The 17,038-nt window shown below is 43.6% G+C and overlaps 1 protein-coding gene across 1 annotated transcript in view; it reads left to right on the forward strand.

The window, feature by feature from the left end:
* The first annotated feature begins 10,203 nt into the window (after positions 1-10,203).
* The window catches only part of LOC126195728 (facilitated trehalose transporter Tret1-like), a 150,387-nt gene continuing 143,552 nt past the window's right edge, over positions 10,204-17,038 (forward strand). Inside the window, exon 1 of the mRNA XM_049934357.1 lies at positions 10,204-10,249. The gene's annotated coding sequence lies outside the window, so the exon portion shown is untranslated. The remainder of the gene's footprint in view (positions 10,250-17,038) is intronic.

Consider the following 17,038-nt stretch of genomic DNA (forward strand, 5'->3'; position numbering starts at 1 on the left):
CCTCCTAGTACATGAGGACATTCCTGCACTCAGTAAAATTCGCAGACGTTTGCTCCTGTCGTTCATCTCTGCAAGGCACAAAATTTTTGGTGGACAATAGAGTAACAACAGCAGATTTGTTGGGTACACAGAGGACAGAACAATGCTGCATCAGAACAGGTGAAGATGCCCTGCATCTCGTCCAGGCCACCAGGTTCTGAAGAGCACCGCAATATCTGGTCTCTGTGCTCAACAGAATAAAGGCAAATAGTGGAAAATGTGATGCCTCAGTGTCCAAATGGGGAATAACAACATCGCCCAGCTGTGATTGTAGTGCAGAACGACAAACTGCTCAGCGTATCAAACATGTGTTGTCTAGAAGATCCTGCTGACGAAGAAGAGTTCCTAATGGCAACAGAGATATCAACTGAATAAGCAGTTGGATATTCACGCTCCGTATTAATATGGCCACTGCCTATGTGCGACGTCAACGTACAGTAACCACTCCAGACGGCAGGTGGCAGCACCAGCTGTGGAGGGTAGATAAAGCATGTCAGGGGGACAAGGAAAAGAGTGCAGTCATTTTCGTAATGCAGAAACGGATCGATTAATCTAACGCCCAAGAGGGCGTTAACACTGGTTGTTCGGGCCTAGGGTGTAGCATGTCCGAAACGGCTAACTTTGAAAACTGTATATGAAGATAGTAACTGTTCTCGAAAGAACAGATATCATTGATGACCGTGCAGCTTCTCTAGAATAAGTGATAATTAATTAAAACTCTCCGCTGCCGATAGGTGTTGATATACCTCGATGGGGACAGCTGAAAATGTATGCCCCGACCGGGTTTCGTAGCCGGGTTCTCCTGCTTAGACGCTCTATCCATCTGAGACACCGAAGACACAGATGAATAGCGCGACTGCAGGGACTAATCCCTTGCACGCCTCCCGTGATCCCCACATTCCCAACTGTCCACAATCTACATGCGTAATGTTCCTAATAGATATTTGCCCATCCACTCATTACTCACGCACACCTGTCGGCAGCTGAGGGTTTCAATTAACTATCATCAACTTTGAAAACAGATCGCGTGCTGCCATGGTTAAAGTATTCCGCACCACACGGCAAAATGGCGCTACCCAAAACCGGAGCGACGGCAGCTGTGGTGCAACACGGGCCATAGATAACGGGGGTGAACGACGGTTGCAGAGATGTGTGTGGGCGAACAGACGTGCAGCTGTTGAGCAACTGACCGCCCAGATGAACCAAGTGCCAAGCAACAGTATCTTCTTAACGCCGGTTGCTGCGATGGGCCTCTGCAGCTGGCGCCTGGTTCATGTACCTACGCTGACTACTGCAATTTTCACACCAGTATCGCAACTGAACGTCCATTAACTGGCGACGGACGCACTGCTGTTTGTGTGTACGGCGTCAAACATCTGAAAACAAACACACTCTAAAAATCGTCGGAAGGATCCATGCCGGAGGAGCGGCTGGCCGTGGTGGCCGAACAGTTCTAGGCGCTTCAGTCCGGAACCGCGCTGCTGCTACGGTCGCAGTTTCGAATCCTGCCTCGGGCGTGGATGTGTGTGATGTCCTTACGTTTGTTAGGTTTAAGTAGTTCTAAGTCTAGGGGACTGATGACCTCAGATATTAAGTCCCATAGTGCTTAGAGCCATTTGAATTTTAAACCGGAAGAGGGAATATGCGAGTGCAGGCTGTAGTGTCGGCAGACTTGCCAGCACTACGCACACTAATTGAAAGAGGCGGCCAAGATGCACGCGCTAACTCACGAAGGATGGAGTGAGGTCTGAAACAGGAGACTTAATGAATGTGATAAAGAAAATACGTATCTTTGGAATATACTTAACTTTTAATACATCCTTGTATACATCGTTCTTGATGAGACATCTGGAGATTGTGGCGATACAAGTGACTATATACAAGCTATTTAAGGCTAATGGCGCCTTGCTAAGTCGTAGCCATTAACTTAGCTGAAGGCTATTCTAACTGTCTCTCGGCAAATGAGAGAAATGGCTTCGTCCGTATAGTCGCTAGCAACGTCGTCGTACAACTGGGGCGAGTTCTCGTACGTCTCTCGAGACCTGCCGTGTGGTGGCGCTCGGTCTGCGATCACACAGTGGCGACACGCGGGTCCGACATGTACTAATGGACCGCGGCCGATTTAAGCTACCACCTAGCAAGTGTGGTGTCTGGCAGTGACACCACACAGGCTTTCTCGGCGAATTTCATATATGAAGTCTTCACGGGTTGTCAGCCGAGTAGCATCGTCGTCTCGTAGCAACGTTTCGATGGCATGCGTGTCCATCATCTTCAGGCGAAGTGTCGGGATATCGTCGGCCGGGGGCTTATATCTAGGTGTCCCGACACTTCGCCTGAAGATGATGGACACGCATTCCATCGAAACGTTGCTACGAGACGACGATGCTACTCGGCTGACAACGCGTGAAGACTTCATATACGGAGGAGGGAACTTTATGGTCTGAGGAACGTTTCCGTGGCATTCCCCGGCTGATCTCGTCATTATGGAAGGCATAATGGATCAACACACGTATGCATCTATTCGTGGGGACCATGTTCACCCCTACAAGGAGTTTGTTTCTCCTCGGCACGATAACAACTACCACGCAACGTGTCCTGCATCTCGCTGTCTACGTAAGTGTTTCGAAGAGCGCTAGGATGAGGTTATCGTATTCCATGGATTTAAACCCAATCCATAATCCGTGGGGCCACCTCGATCGGGTTGTTCGCGCCGTGGAACCTCAACCGAGAAACCTAGGACAGCAGTCCACGGCACTGGAGTGGACGTGGCCCCACATCCCTGTTAGTACCTTGGAACTTCACCTACTCTCTCCCTGCAAGTCCGGCAGCGGTCCGCGCTGCGAAAGGTGGCTATTCAGAGTCCCGACAGATGGTCACATGTGATTAGACAGTGTACGTCTGTGCTTTGTAAATACTGTAAATTTAATTAACTTATAATTATGATTTAGTGATAAATCTGTGTATGCGTACTGCTAAAGGAACCACTTCTCGCTTATGCGTAATTCTGGCGTTAGCGCTAACAGACGGCGCTGATTATGAGCAAAACTATGTTTTCTTTCATTGTGGCTTCTTCAGCGATTTGTTTTATAGTTTTTTTTAATATTATTCTGTGCACTGTCAACGGCGTTTATCACTTATGTCATTATCTAGAATACTGGTCCTTGAGCATATGTCAACTACTGAACTCTTCCTCTTTTTAACAATCTGTCTTTTGTTTTGTTCTATTTCATCGCTTTTTATTATCGTAATGCATTTTATACGTTATAAGCTCAATACAGACTTCAACTATTGTATCCCACTTTATTTTACGCTGTTCAATTAATCATTTAAAACTAGTGTATGCCTACATTAGCGACATCTGGTGAACTTACAACACAAACACCTTGTGGCTACTGTACGGCAGCTTGTTTCCAACAGTAGTGCTACTAAAAACATGATTCGTGCATATGATGTTATATATATATATATATATTGACATTATGGTCTATTTATTGTCTTTAAGCTGTAGACGATCTGCGAGTGTATTTGTTTTTTTCCCATTTTTGCTGCAGATCTGATGATGGTCTTTATAGATCGAAACCGGTAATCTGTTAACAAAAAGTTTGTGACCATAGACGTAAATTAAACTTATTGTATACAGGGTGTTACAAAAAGGTACGGCCAAACTTTCAGGAAATATTCCTCACACACAAAGAAAGAAAATATGTTATGTGGGCATGTGTCCGGAAACGCTTATCATCCATGTTAGAGCTCATTTTATTACTTCTCTTTAAATCACATTAATCATGGAATGGAAACACACAGCAACAGAACGTACCAGCGTGACTTCAAACACTTTGTTACAGGAAATGTTCAAAATGTCCTCCGTTAGCGAGGATACATGCATCCACCCTCCGTCTCGTGGAATCCCTGATGAGCTAATACAGCCCTGGAGAATAGCGTATTGTACGAGGTGTGGCTAGAAAAAAACCGGACTAGTACTGGTGAAACAATAAAACGAATGCAATAAGGCTGAAAGTCGCGTGGCCTGTCACGTGACTCTCGCTCCGCCTACTGCTCGAGTTTCATCTGCCTCCTGCACTCAGTCTGCCCGTGGCGTCTGTTTTAAGTAGTTGACGTTTTGTCTGTGCGTCGGAAAATGTTGAGTGTACAGAAAGAACAGCGTGTTAACATCAAATTTTGTTTCAAACTAGGAAAATCTGCAAGTGAAACGTTTGTAATGTTACAACAAGTGTACGGCGATGATTGTTTATCGCGAACACAAGTGTTTGAGTGGTTTAAACGATTTAAGATGGCCGCGAAGACACCAGTGATGACACTCGCACTGGCAGACCATTGTCAGCAAAAACTGATGCAAACATTGGAAAAATCGGTAAACTTTTTCGACAAGATCGCCGTTTAACAATCAGAGCAGTGTCTGAGTTAACAGGAGTTGACAAGGAAAGTGTTAGGCAGATTCTTCATGAAAGTTTCAACATGAACAAAGTGTGTTCAAAAATGGTTCCAAAGTGTCTCACAATTGAACAGAAGGAACGCCGAAGAATGGTTTGTTCTGACATCCTGGAAAACATTGAAAGTGATCCCACCTTCCTACAAAATGTTATTACTTGCGATGAATCGTGGTTTTTTACTTACGATCCCGAAACTAAACGCCAATCGATGCATTGGAAAACTCCTGGTTCTCCATGACAAAAAAAGCACGAATGTCAAAATCGAAATTCAAGGCAATGATGATTTTTTTTTTTTTTTTTTTTTTTTTTTGCATCAAAGGGATTGTGCACATTGATTGGGTACCAGAGGGACAAACAGTGAATCAGCATTACTACATTAGCGTCCTGGCTACCCTACGTGAGCGAGTACGGAGAAAACGGAACGATTTGTGGAGAAAAAAGTCATGGATCCTTCACCAAGACAATGCCCCAGCTCACAGTGCGTTGTCAGTGAAGACGTTTTTGGCAAAACACAACATTCCCATCTTAGATCATCCACCCTACTCACCTGATTTGGCCCCCTGTGACTTTTTTCTTTTCCCTTAAGTCAAGTCAGCTTTGAAAGGAACTAGATTTGAGACTGTTGAAGCAGTAAAAGAAAAAGCGACGGAAGTAATGTATGGACTTACCGAAAATGATCTGCAGCATTGTTATGAACAGTGGAAAATTCGTATGGAGCGGTGTAGAGACCGAGGAGGAGAGTACATTGAAGGAGATAACATGAAATTGTAAATAATTGTAAATAAATGTTTTTTCCAGCATCAGTCCGGTTTTTTTCTAGCCGCACCTCGTATCACAGCTGCCCACAATACGAGCACGAAGAGTCTCTACATTTGGTACCGGGGTTGCGTAGACAAGAGCTTTAAATGCCCCAAAAATGAAAGTCAAGAGGGTTGAGGTCAAGAGCGCGTGGAGGCCATGGAATTGGTCCGCCTCTACCAATTCATCGGTCACCGAATCTGTTGTTGAGAAGCGTACGAACACTTCGACTGAAATGTGCAGGAGCTCCATCGTGCATGAACCACATGTTGTGGCGTACTTGTAAAGGCACATGTTCTAGCAGCACAGGTAGAGTATCCCGTATGAAATCATGATAACGTGCTCCATTGAGCGTAGGTGGAAGAACATGGGGCGCAATCAAGACATCACCAACAATGCCTGCCCAAACGTTCACAGAAAATCTGTGTTGATGACGTGATTGCACAATTGCGTGCGGATTCTCGTCAGCCCACACATGTTGATTGTGAAAATTTACAATTTGATCACGTTGGAATGAAGCCTCACCCGTAACGAGAACATTTGCACTGAAATGAGGATTGACACATTGTTGGATGAACCATTCGCAGAAGTTTACCCGTGGAGGCCAATCAGCTGCTGATAGTGCCTGCACACGCTCTGCATGGTACGGAAACAACTGGTTCTCCCTAACACTCTCCATACAGTGACGTGGTCAACGTTACCTTGTATAGCAGCAACTTCTCTGACGCTGACATTAGGGTTATCGTCAACTGCACGAAGAATTTTCTCGTCCATTGCAGGTGTCCTCGTCGTTCTAGGTCTTTCCCAGTCGCGAGTCATAGGCTGGAATGTTCCGTGCTCCCTAAGACGCCGATCAATTGTTTCGAACGTATTCCTGTCGGGACACCTTCGTCCTGGAAATCTGTCTCGATACAAACGTACCGCGCCACAGCTATTGCTCCGTGCTAATCCATACATCAAATGGGCATCTGCCAACTCCGCATTTGTCAACATTACACTGACTGCAAAACCACGTTCGTGATGAACACTAACCTGTTGATGCTACGTACTGATGTGCTTGATACTAGTACTGTAGAGCAATGAGTCGCATGTCAACACAAGCACCGAAGTCAACATTACCTTCCTTCAATTGGGCCAACTGGCGGTGAATCGAGGAAGTACAGTACATACTGACGAAACTAAAATGAGCTCTAACATGGAAATTAAGCGTTTCCGGACACATGTCCACATAACATCTTTTCTTTATTTGTGTGTGAGGAATGTTTCCCGAAAGTTTGGCCGTGCCTTTTTGTAACACCCTGTATACGGGTCATTGTTTTACTCGCGACAATGTCACAGCTTGGGAAAATGTTTTGTTGTGTGATATGATGCTGGCAGTACGCAAAATACGAGTAAATATGAGTACAGGAAACGTAAAATTATGCACATGCTACGGAACGAAATCCACACTTTTCACGGTGGAACAGAAAAGTGCACACGGTACTTACGGGGTTCAAGGTAGAATCTTGAGTGCACTACATTCACAAAGTTGCTTTTTTATAAGGGGTGTACTGAATGAAGGGCTAGGCAGTCACAAAGTGGATAATCGAGTCTCTACCGTGTTCGTAATTTTTTTAAACAACATATTAGTTTTACTCCTTGGGTGGAATTTGACCCCAATTCGATGGGGACTGAATGAAAAGGTTTTCGCTTCAAATACATTTAAGCTGAATAGGATACTTCATACTCAAGTCAGCATCGGCTCGTAATCAGACATTCGCTGTTATCTCGCAAACGATTTGTTTGCTTGTATTACAGTATACCTCCATCTGTGACAGATCCCGATACTAATTATGATACTCAAATTCGGAAAGAGTGGCGTTCATTAAGTAATGCAACACTTTTTTTCCGAAGGCAGATTTGTTTAAATCGCGTTACCAATTCGGCATACGATTATCAGTCTACTGGTGGACGTGGGAGCCAGCGTCTTGTGCATCAATAACCTTACCAACATCTACATACTGCTCCCCCTCACTTCTTAGTGAGCCAAACAGATGAAAGTCTGAAGGTGCGGGAGCGCGGCGCAGGATGCTTGAGCAAGAACAGTCTATTGAAGTTTTGTGAGCTCTTCTTGATGCGCAGATTTGTGTCATGTCTTGCGTTCTCATGGAGAAGGAGAAGTTCATTTGCCTTTTTGTGGCCATCAACATGTTGAAGTCGTTTCTTCAATGTCCTTCCAGTTTATTGTTGCACCATGAGGGTGGCCATCAGAGTAATCCCTTCAAAGTCCCAGAAGGTTGTCGCCATGACTTTACCGGTTGAGGGTGCGACTCAGGACTTTTTCTTCGGAGGAGAGGTGGTGTGTCGCCTCTGCATGGATTGCGGTTTTGTTTCAGATTCGAAGTAATGAACCCATGTTTTATCGCAGGTGACAGCGTTCGACAAAAAAAAATGTTACGATCAGTATAGTAACGTGCAAGCAATTCCGCACAGATAGCCCTTCGTTGATCTTTATGATTTTCTGTTAGGCGCTGCACAGCAGGCGAACACCTTTGAATACCGCAAATGGTGGACGACTGTGTCAGCACTACAAGCAGATACGTCTATCTGAGCAGTGAGGTGTTTGTTTCTGGTCCGTCGGACGGCTCGAGTCGCTGTCCGCACCTTCCAACACTGCAGGAGTCGCCGCTGCGTGCGACCGGCACGTGGGATACCCGACCTTACTGCAATAATGACAGACGCCTCGCCCAACGACTCGCCGTGATTTTGGTCACTGCCGGGTCTCCATTGTTGTTGTTGTTGTGGTCTTCAGTCCTGAGACTGGTTTGATGCAGCTCTCCATGCTACTCTATCCTGTGCAAGCTTCTTCATCTCCCAGTACCTACTGCAACCTACATCCTTCTGAATCTGCTTAGTGTATTCATCTCTTGGTCTCCCCCTACGATTTTTACCCTCCACGATGCCCTCCAATACTAAATTGGTGATCCCTTGATGCCTCAGAACATGTCCTACCAACCGATCCCTTCTTCTGGTCAAGTTGTGCCACAAACTCCTCTTCTCCCCAATCCCATTCAGTACCTCCTCATTAGTTATGTGATCTACCCATCTAATCTTCAGCATTCTTCTGTAGTACCACATTTCGAAAGCTTCTATTCTCTTCTTGTCCAAACTATTTACCGTCCATGTTTCACTTCCATACATGGCTACACTCCATACAATACTTTCAGAAATGACTTCCTGAAACTTAAATCTATACTCGATGTTAACAAATTTCCTTCTTCAGAAACGCTTTCCTTGCCATTGCCAGTCTACATTTTATATCCCCTCTACTTCGACCATCATCAGTTATTTTGCTCCCCAAATAGCAAAACTCCTTTACTACTTTAAGTGTCTCATTTCCTAATCTAATACCCTCAACATCACCCGACTTAATTCGACTACATTCCATTATCCTCGTTTTGCTTTTGTTGATGTTCATCTTATATCCTCCCTTCAAGACACCATCCATTCCGTTCAACTGCTCTTCCAAGTCCTTTGCTGTCTCTGACAGAATTACAATGTCATCGGCGAACCTCAGAATTTTTATTTCTTCTCCATGGATTTTAATACCTACTCCGAATTTTTCTTTTGTTTCCTTTACTGCTTGCTCAATATACAGATTGAATAACATCGGGGAGAGGCTGCAACCCTGTCTTACTCCCTTCCCAACCGCTGCTTCCCTTTCATGTCCCTCGACTCTTATAACTGCCATCTGGTTTCTGTACAAATTGTAAATAGCCTTTCGCTCACTGTATTTTACCCCTGTCTCCATAGACATGCTGAAAGCGGCTACAAGTATATGCGGTGCTGCGGTTTTCCGCTAGAAGAAACTCAACGACAACTCTCTGCTTGGAACGCACCTCCGATATCGACACCATTTTAAAGGCTACGTACAGCGCTGCCACCAATCGCAACTTCATGAGACTATAATGGCTGAACTGGGGATACTCCACCATGTCCCACAACAATTTCCGTATTTCTTCAATTAAATTTGGCCGAGAAAAAAGTGCTTCGCGTTACTTATTGAACGCCTCTCAGCCTGGCGCCCGAAGTGGTCACTTCTGTAGCTTGGAACTAGAAATGCCCTCGCTTCATGAAGAGTTAAGTCAGTTTCAAATGGTTGTTAAAGAATATCATATCGACAGGACGGATACAGTGTCTAGAATAAGTGGATAAGCAGACACACACACACACACACACACACACACACACACACACATATATATATATATATATATATATATATATTTTACTGACTTCGAGTATGTGTTGTGACTTCGGGGTGAACAGTCATCCACGGGCCGGCCGGAGTGGCCGTGCGGTTCTAGGCGCTACAGTCTGGAACCGAGCGACCGCTACGCTCGCAGGTTCGAATCCTGCCTCGGGCATGGATGTGTGTGATGTCCTTAGGTTACTTAGGTTTAATTAGTTCTAAGTTCTAGGCGACTGATGACCTCAGAAGTTAAGTCGCATAGTGCTCAGAGCCATTTGAACCAGCCAAGTCATCCACGCCATGTCGTTTTCCTGGAGACGGGGGCACATGCAGACCTGACGCTGTCACGGTAAATGTTACTGGAAGAGAAATCGTATACTGGGTGTAAATTTCACGACTGGCTGAACATTCGTTTCGTTATCCATGGCTAGTACACACCCTCGTCACGAAGAACTGAGTGTCACGCAACTATTGTGAACTGTGTTTATCAGCGGAATATACACTGCAAAACCGTATCTATCTGGCGACCGTCTCATTAGAACACGGCAACAATTAACGTTTACTGACGAGTAACTATATACTGTCACCAGTGTACCACACAATTACGTATACTGTACCCGATAACAGACACGCAGTTTTATCGCAGTTTCGTGTGAGTTATTTCAAAATGTGTCCTTTCCAAATGTTGGTGAAACAGGAGTACGAGGCTGCTTGTGTCGTGGCGGAACAGGTATGTTAAAAGGTGTAAATATTAGGTGTTGAACCATTATAAATGGTTGAAAATTGTAAATATTATGAGAAATCACAGTTTATCTTGTATGTTTGCTATTTGCCCTATCGTTGAATGTAAATATCAAGAGAAATCACAACTTTTTGGAGTATTTACCATTCTGAGCAACTCTGTATGTCGAACACATGAGTGATACATACTCTGGCCGAGAGGTTCTAGGCGCTACAGTCTGGAACCGCGCGACCGCTACGATCGCAAGTTCGAAACCTGCCTCAGGCATGGATGTGTGTGATGTCCTTAGGTTGGTTAGGTTTACGTAGTTCTGTTCTAGGGGACTGATGACCACGGATGTTAAGTCCCATAGTGCTCAGAGCCATTTGAACCACTTGATACATACTCTTTGGCTACCATAACTAGTAGTATTGCCGAGTATAGCTCAGGCTAGCGCAAGAGCCGGGAGCAGTTGTCGGCCCGAGGGCGAGAGAGAGTGATGTATCGTGGCAGAGTGGGGAGCTTGGATGGAAAATATGCCGCAGAGAATTTTTTGATATGTTCCATATGTGTAATTTGAGGTTAAGGAATGTTTTTTTTAGAGGACTGTATAGAGAGACAGCACTTTCGACACTGGAAAAAAAGTGATTTGCATTGAGGTTATTTTGTTGCAAGAACTAGTTTAGGAATTATTGTAGAGTAAGGATTTCAGTGTGTCTAACAACATCTACGTGTTGGTGGTATACATGTCGAATTATCAGACATGTGTTAAGTATTCTAATTTGCTTTCCCCTCCAGAATTACTTAAAAGATTTTATTAACAAAGGCTGTTATTGTGATCTTCAGTCCTGAGACTGGTTTGATGCAGCCCTCCATGCTACTCTATCCTGTGCAAGCTCCTTCATCTCCCACTACTTACTGCAACCTACATCCTTCTGAATCTGCTTAGTGTATTCATCTCTTGGTCTCCCCCTACGAATTTTACCCTCCACGCTGCCCTCCAATGCTAAATTTGTGATTCCTAGATACCTCAGAACATGTCCTATCAACCGATCCCTTCTTCTAGTCAAGTTGTGCCACAAACTTATCTTCTCCCCAATCATATTCAATACCTCCTCATTAGTTACGTGATCTACCCACCTAATCTTCAACATTCTTCTGTAGCACTACATTTCGAAAGCTTCTATTCTCTTCTTGTCCAAACTATTTATTGTCCATGTTTCACTTCCATACATGGCTACACTCCATACAAACACTTCCAGGAAGGATTTCCTGACACTTAAATCTATACTCGACGTTAACAAATTTCTCTTCTTCAGAAACGCTTTCCTTGCCATTGCCAGTCTACATTTTATATCCTCTCTACTTCGACCATCATCAGTTATTTTGCTCCCCAAATAGCAAAACCCCTTTACTACTTCAAGTGTCTCATTTCCTAATATAATTCCCTCAGCATCACCCGACTTAATTCGACTACATTCCATTATCCTCGTTTTGCTTTTGTTGATGTTCATCTTATATCCTCCTTTCAAGACACTGTCCATTCCGTTCAACTGCTCTTCCAGGTCCTTTGCTGTCTCTGACAGAATTACAATGTCATCGGCGAACCACAAAGTTTTTATTTCTTCTCCATGGATTTTAATACCTAATCCGAATTTTTCTTTTGTTTCCTTTACTGCTTGCTCAATATACAGATTGAATAACATCGGGAGAGGCCACAACCCTGTCTCACTCCCTTCCCAACCACTGCTTCCCTTTCATGTCCCTCGAATCTTATAACTTCCTTCTGTTTTCTGTACAAATTGTAAATAGCCTTTCGCTCCCAGTAATTTACCCTTGCAACCTTTAGAATTTGAAAGAGAGCATTCCAGTCAACATTGTCAAAAGCTTTCTCTAAGTCTACAAATGCTAGAAACGTAGGTTTACCTTTCCTTAACCTAGCTTCTAAGATAAGTCGTAAGGTCAGTATTGCCTCACGTGTTCCTACACTTCTACGGAATCCAAACTGATCTTCCCCGAGGTCGGCTTCTACCAGTTTTTCCATTCGTCTGTAAATAATTCGCGTTAGTATTTTGCAGCTGTGACTTATTAAACGCCCGCCGCGGTGGTCTCGCGGTTCTAGGCGCGCAGTCCGGAACCGTGCGACTGCTACGGTCGCAGGTTAGATTCCTGCCTCGGGCATGGATGTGTGTGATGTCCTTAGGTTAGGTAGGTTTAAGTAGTTCTAAGTTCTAGGGGACTAATGACCACAGCAGTTGAGTCCCATAGTGCTTAGAGCCATTTGAACCATTACTGAACTTATTAAACTGATAGTTCGGTAATTTTCACATCTGTCAACACCTGCTTTCTTTGGGGTTCGAATTATTATATTCTTCTTGAAGTCTGAGGGTATTTGGCCTGTCTCGTACATCTTGCTCACCAGATGGGTGAGTTTTGTCAGGACTGGCTCTCCTAAGGCCGTCAGTAATTCTAATGGAATGTTGTCTACTCCCGGGGCCTTGTTTCGAATTAGGTCTTTCAGTGCTCTGTCAAACTCTTCACGCAGTATCGTATCTCCCATTTCATCTTCTTCTACATCCTCTTCCATTTCCACAATATTGTCCTCATGTACATCGCCCTTGTATAGACCCTCTATATACTCCTTCCACCTTTCTACTTTCCCTTATTTGCTTAGAACTGGGTTTCCATCTGAGCTCTTGATATTCATACAAGTGGCTCTCTTTTCTCCAAAGGTCTCTTTAATTTTCCTGTAGGCTCTATCTATCTTACCCCTAATGATATAAGCCTCTACATCCTTTCATTTGTCCTCTACCCATGCCTGCTTAGCCATTTTGCACTTCCTGTCGATCTCATTTTTGAGACGTTTGTATTCTTTTTTGCCTGCTTCATTTACTGCATTTTATATTTTATCCTTTTATCAATTAAATTCAATATTTCTTCTGTTACCCAAGGATTTCTACTAGCCCTCGTCTTTTTACCTACTTGCTCTGCTGCCTTCACTACTTCATCCCTCAAACCTACCCATTCGTCTTCTACTGTATTTCTTTCCCCCATTCCTGTCAATTGTTCCCTTATGCTGTCCCTGAAACTCTGTACAACCTCTGGTTCTTTCAGTTTATCCAGGTCCCATCTCCTTAAATTGCCACCTTTTTGAAATTTCTTCAGTTTTAATTTACAGTTCATAACCAATAGATTGTGGTCAGAGTCCACATCTGCCCCTCGAAATATCCTACAATTTAAAACCTGGTTCCTAAATCTCTGTTTTAACATTATATAATCTATCTGATACCTTTTAGTACCTCCAGGATTCTTCCATGTATACAACCTTATTTTATGATTCTTGAACCAAGTGTTAGCTATGATTAAGTTATACTCTGTCCAAAATTCTACCAGGCGGCTTCCTCTTTCATTTCTTAACCCCAATCCTTATTCACCTACTATGTTTCCTTCTCTCCCTTTTCCTACTCTCGAATTCCAGTCACCCATGACTATTAAATTTCCGTCTCCCTTCACTACCTGAATAATTTCTTTTATCTCATCATACATTTCTTCAATTTGTTCGTCATCTGCAGAGCTAGTTGGCATATAAAATTGTACTACTGTAGTAGGCATGGGCTTCGTGTCTATTTTGGCCACAATAATACGTTCATTATGCTGTTTGTAGTAGCTTACCTGTACTCCTATTTTTTATTCATTATTAAACCTACTCCTACATTACCCCTATTTGATTTTGTATTTATAACCCTGTATTCACCTGACCAGAAGTCTTGTCCTTCTGCCACCGAACTTCACTAATTCCCACTCTATCTAACTTTAACCTATCCATTTCCCTTTTTAAATTTTCTAACCTACCTGCCCGATTAAGGGATCTGACATTCCACGCTCCGATCCGTAGAACGCCAGTTTTCTTTCTCCTGATAACGACGTCCTCTTGAGTAGTCCCCGCCCGGAGATCCGAATGGGGGACTATTTTACCTCCGGAATATTTTACCCAAGAGGACGCCATCATCATTTAACCATTCAGTAAAGCTGCATGCCCTCGGGAAAAATTACGGCTGTAGTTTCACCTTGCTTTCAGCCGTTCGCAGTACCACAACAGCAAGGCCGTTTTGGTTAGTGTTACAAGGCCAGATCAGTCAATCATCCAGACTGTTGCCCCTGCAACTACTGAAAAAGCTGCTGCCCCTCTTCAGGAAGCACACGTTTGTCTGGCCTCTCAACAGATACCCCTTCGTTGTGGTTGCACCTGTATCATTGAGGCACGCAAGCCTTCCCACCAACGGCAAGGTCCATGGTTCATGGGGGGATTAACAAAGGTAAAAACCAAATATTATGTAATTTAAAGATTGTGTACAAAGAGCAATTTTAGGTATGTAACAGTTCTTAAAAAGAGTAACAATTCATGTTAGTGAGTTTTTTGTGTCCCTGAAAGGTTTAAATCTAATTACAAAACATTCTCTTACCTTAATAAATGAATACATTGTCCGTTGTAGGCTGTATTGTGCTTTACTAAAACAGTACTATTAGCCAATTTTGGCCGTGAGTCATTATCAAGCGCATTTGCTGTGTCATGTATTATATGTCGTGCTCACCACTACTTTTGTCTCGCACACATAAAAGAATGTGATAATGGTTCAAATGGCTCTGAGCACTATGCGACTTAACTTCTGAGGTCATCAGTCGCCTAGAACTTAGAACTAATTAAACCTAACTAACCTAAGGACATCACACACATCCATGCCCGAGGCAGGATTCGAACCTGCGACCGCAGCGGTCGCTCGGTTCCAGACTGCGGCGTCTAGAACCGCACGGCCACCCTGGCCGGCTGTGATGATGGAGTACGACTTCTGATGTTACGTATGTGACATAAAAGAATGATATGAACACGATATGTAATACACGACCTAGCAAATGTGCTTGATAATGGCTTACAGCCGAAAACAGCTAATAGCACGAGTGTAAAAAAGCACAGTACAGCCTACAATGGACAATGTACTCTTCTATTAAACACTTAGAGGCTATGGATCCCCACGGAAGAAAAATTGTCATTCTGTTACTCATTTACGAAACTTTTCGCTGAAACTTATCCCCACTGTGTAAATCAAAACTGTTTCGTAAAAAGTAGCACTGTCATACCTTGCACTATTGCGTGAACACTGAGCAATATTTTTTAAAGAGAGCAAAAGAAGAAGCCATTAATCCATTTCCTTCAGCAGGTTAATTGATAAGAAGGCATAGTGCCACGCAACGATTTATTTCAGCCCGTAATTTTTGCAGACTGAACAGAGCCAAATCTATTGAAGGGCTTAAACAAGTCTTTGAGAGAATTAGAAACAGTTTTCATTTACAGAATTTCATATAAACTGAGCGGATGCGTTTTATAACAGGTGACAGTTTTCGTTACGTAACAGTGACCGTGGAGTTGATTGTTTCATGAGAAAGTCATTCCGAGTATTATCGGTAACCATTCCCTCAGTTTGATTTACGAATACTCAGATGCAGTTTAGATTAATTGATACCAGACACATCAAACAAAATTTATGGAATTACGTTCGTGTTTAAAAGTAGGATAGCAAAGGCTGTTCTAGATCAGATATTGTATTCGGAATTCAAAAGTACTTGATTTCACATTGATAGCAAAAAGGTTTTGGTACACAGACAGTTTCCAATTACTAAAAGTATAAACTTTAAAGTTTCAGCATAGATACTGCAGGCACCGGTCATCATCACATCTTTTTCTTCGTTATGTGCCATCACCATCCATTTGGCAAGCGTGATGCCCGCTAACGCCATTTATGCTGAATACAAACGACGTTTTCAAACTACCTAGCCGAGGACACTATATCTGTGTGCATGGAATCCTTCAGTGAAGAGATAAGAGTCTGCGTTAAGGACTGTTTAGAAGGCTAAAAGTAGAGGAGAAGCTACAGAACCAGGACAAAATACAAGAACTATGAGACTCGCACAAGACCATGAGTAAATTGAAGAGGAAATGCAAGCTATCAGATGTGATTTCTTGAATATCTGTGAAACGCGAGTGACAGAACATATTGTCGCTGTCTCATCATGTCATTTCACATGATTAAAAATTGCAACTCCAAAACAAATACACAACTGACCATTAAAATTTCTACACCACGAAGATGACGTGCTACAGACGCGAAATTTAACCGGCAGAAAGAAGATGCTGTGATATGCAAATGATTAGCTTTTCAGAGCATTAACACAAGGTTGGCACCGGTGGCGACACCTACAACGTGCTGACATGAGGAAAGTTTCCAACCGATTTCTCATACACAAACAACAGTTGACCGGCGTTGCCTGATGAAACGCTGTTGTGATGCCTCGTGTAAGGAAGAGAAATGCGTACCATCACGTTTCCGAATTTGATAAAGGTCGGATTGTAGCCTATCGCGATTGCTGTTTATCGTGTCGCGACATTGTTGCTCGCGTTGGTCGAGAGCCAATATCGATATGGAATCAGTGGGTTCAGGAGGGTAATACGGAACGCCGTGCTGGATCCCAACGGCCTCGTTTCTCTAGCAGTCGAGATCACAGGCATCTTATCCGCATGGCTGTAACGGATCGTACAGCCACGTCTCGATCCCTGAGTCAACAGATGGGGACGTTTTCAAGACAACAACCACCTGTACGGACAGTTCGACGACGTTTGCAGCAGCATGGACTGTCAGCTCGGAGACCATGGCTGCGGTTACCCTTGACGCTGCATCACAGACAGGAGCGCCTGCGATGGTGTACTCAACGACGAACCTGGGTGCACGAATGGCAAAACGTCAG

This window comes from Schistocerca nitens, chromosome 7 (genome assembly GCF_023898315.1).
Source record: "Schistocerca nitens isolate TAMUIC-IGC-003100 chromosome 7, iqSchNite1.1, whole genome shotgun sequence".
NCBI lineage: Eukaryota > Metazoa > Arthropoda > Insecta > Orthoptera > Acrididae > Schistocerca > Schistocerca nitens.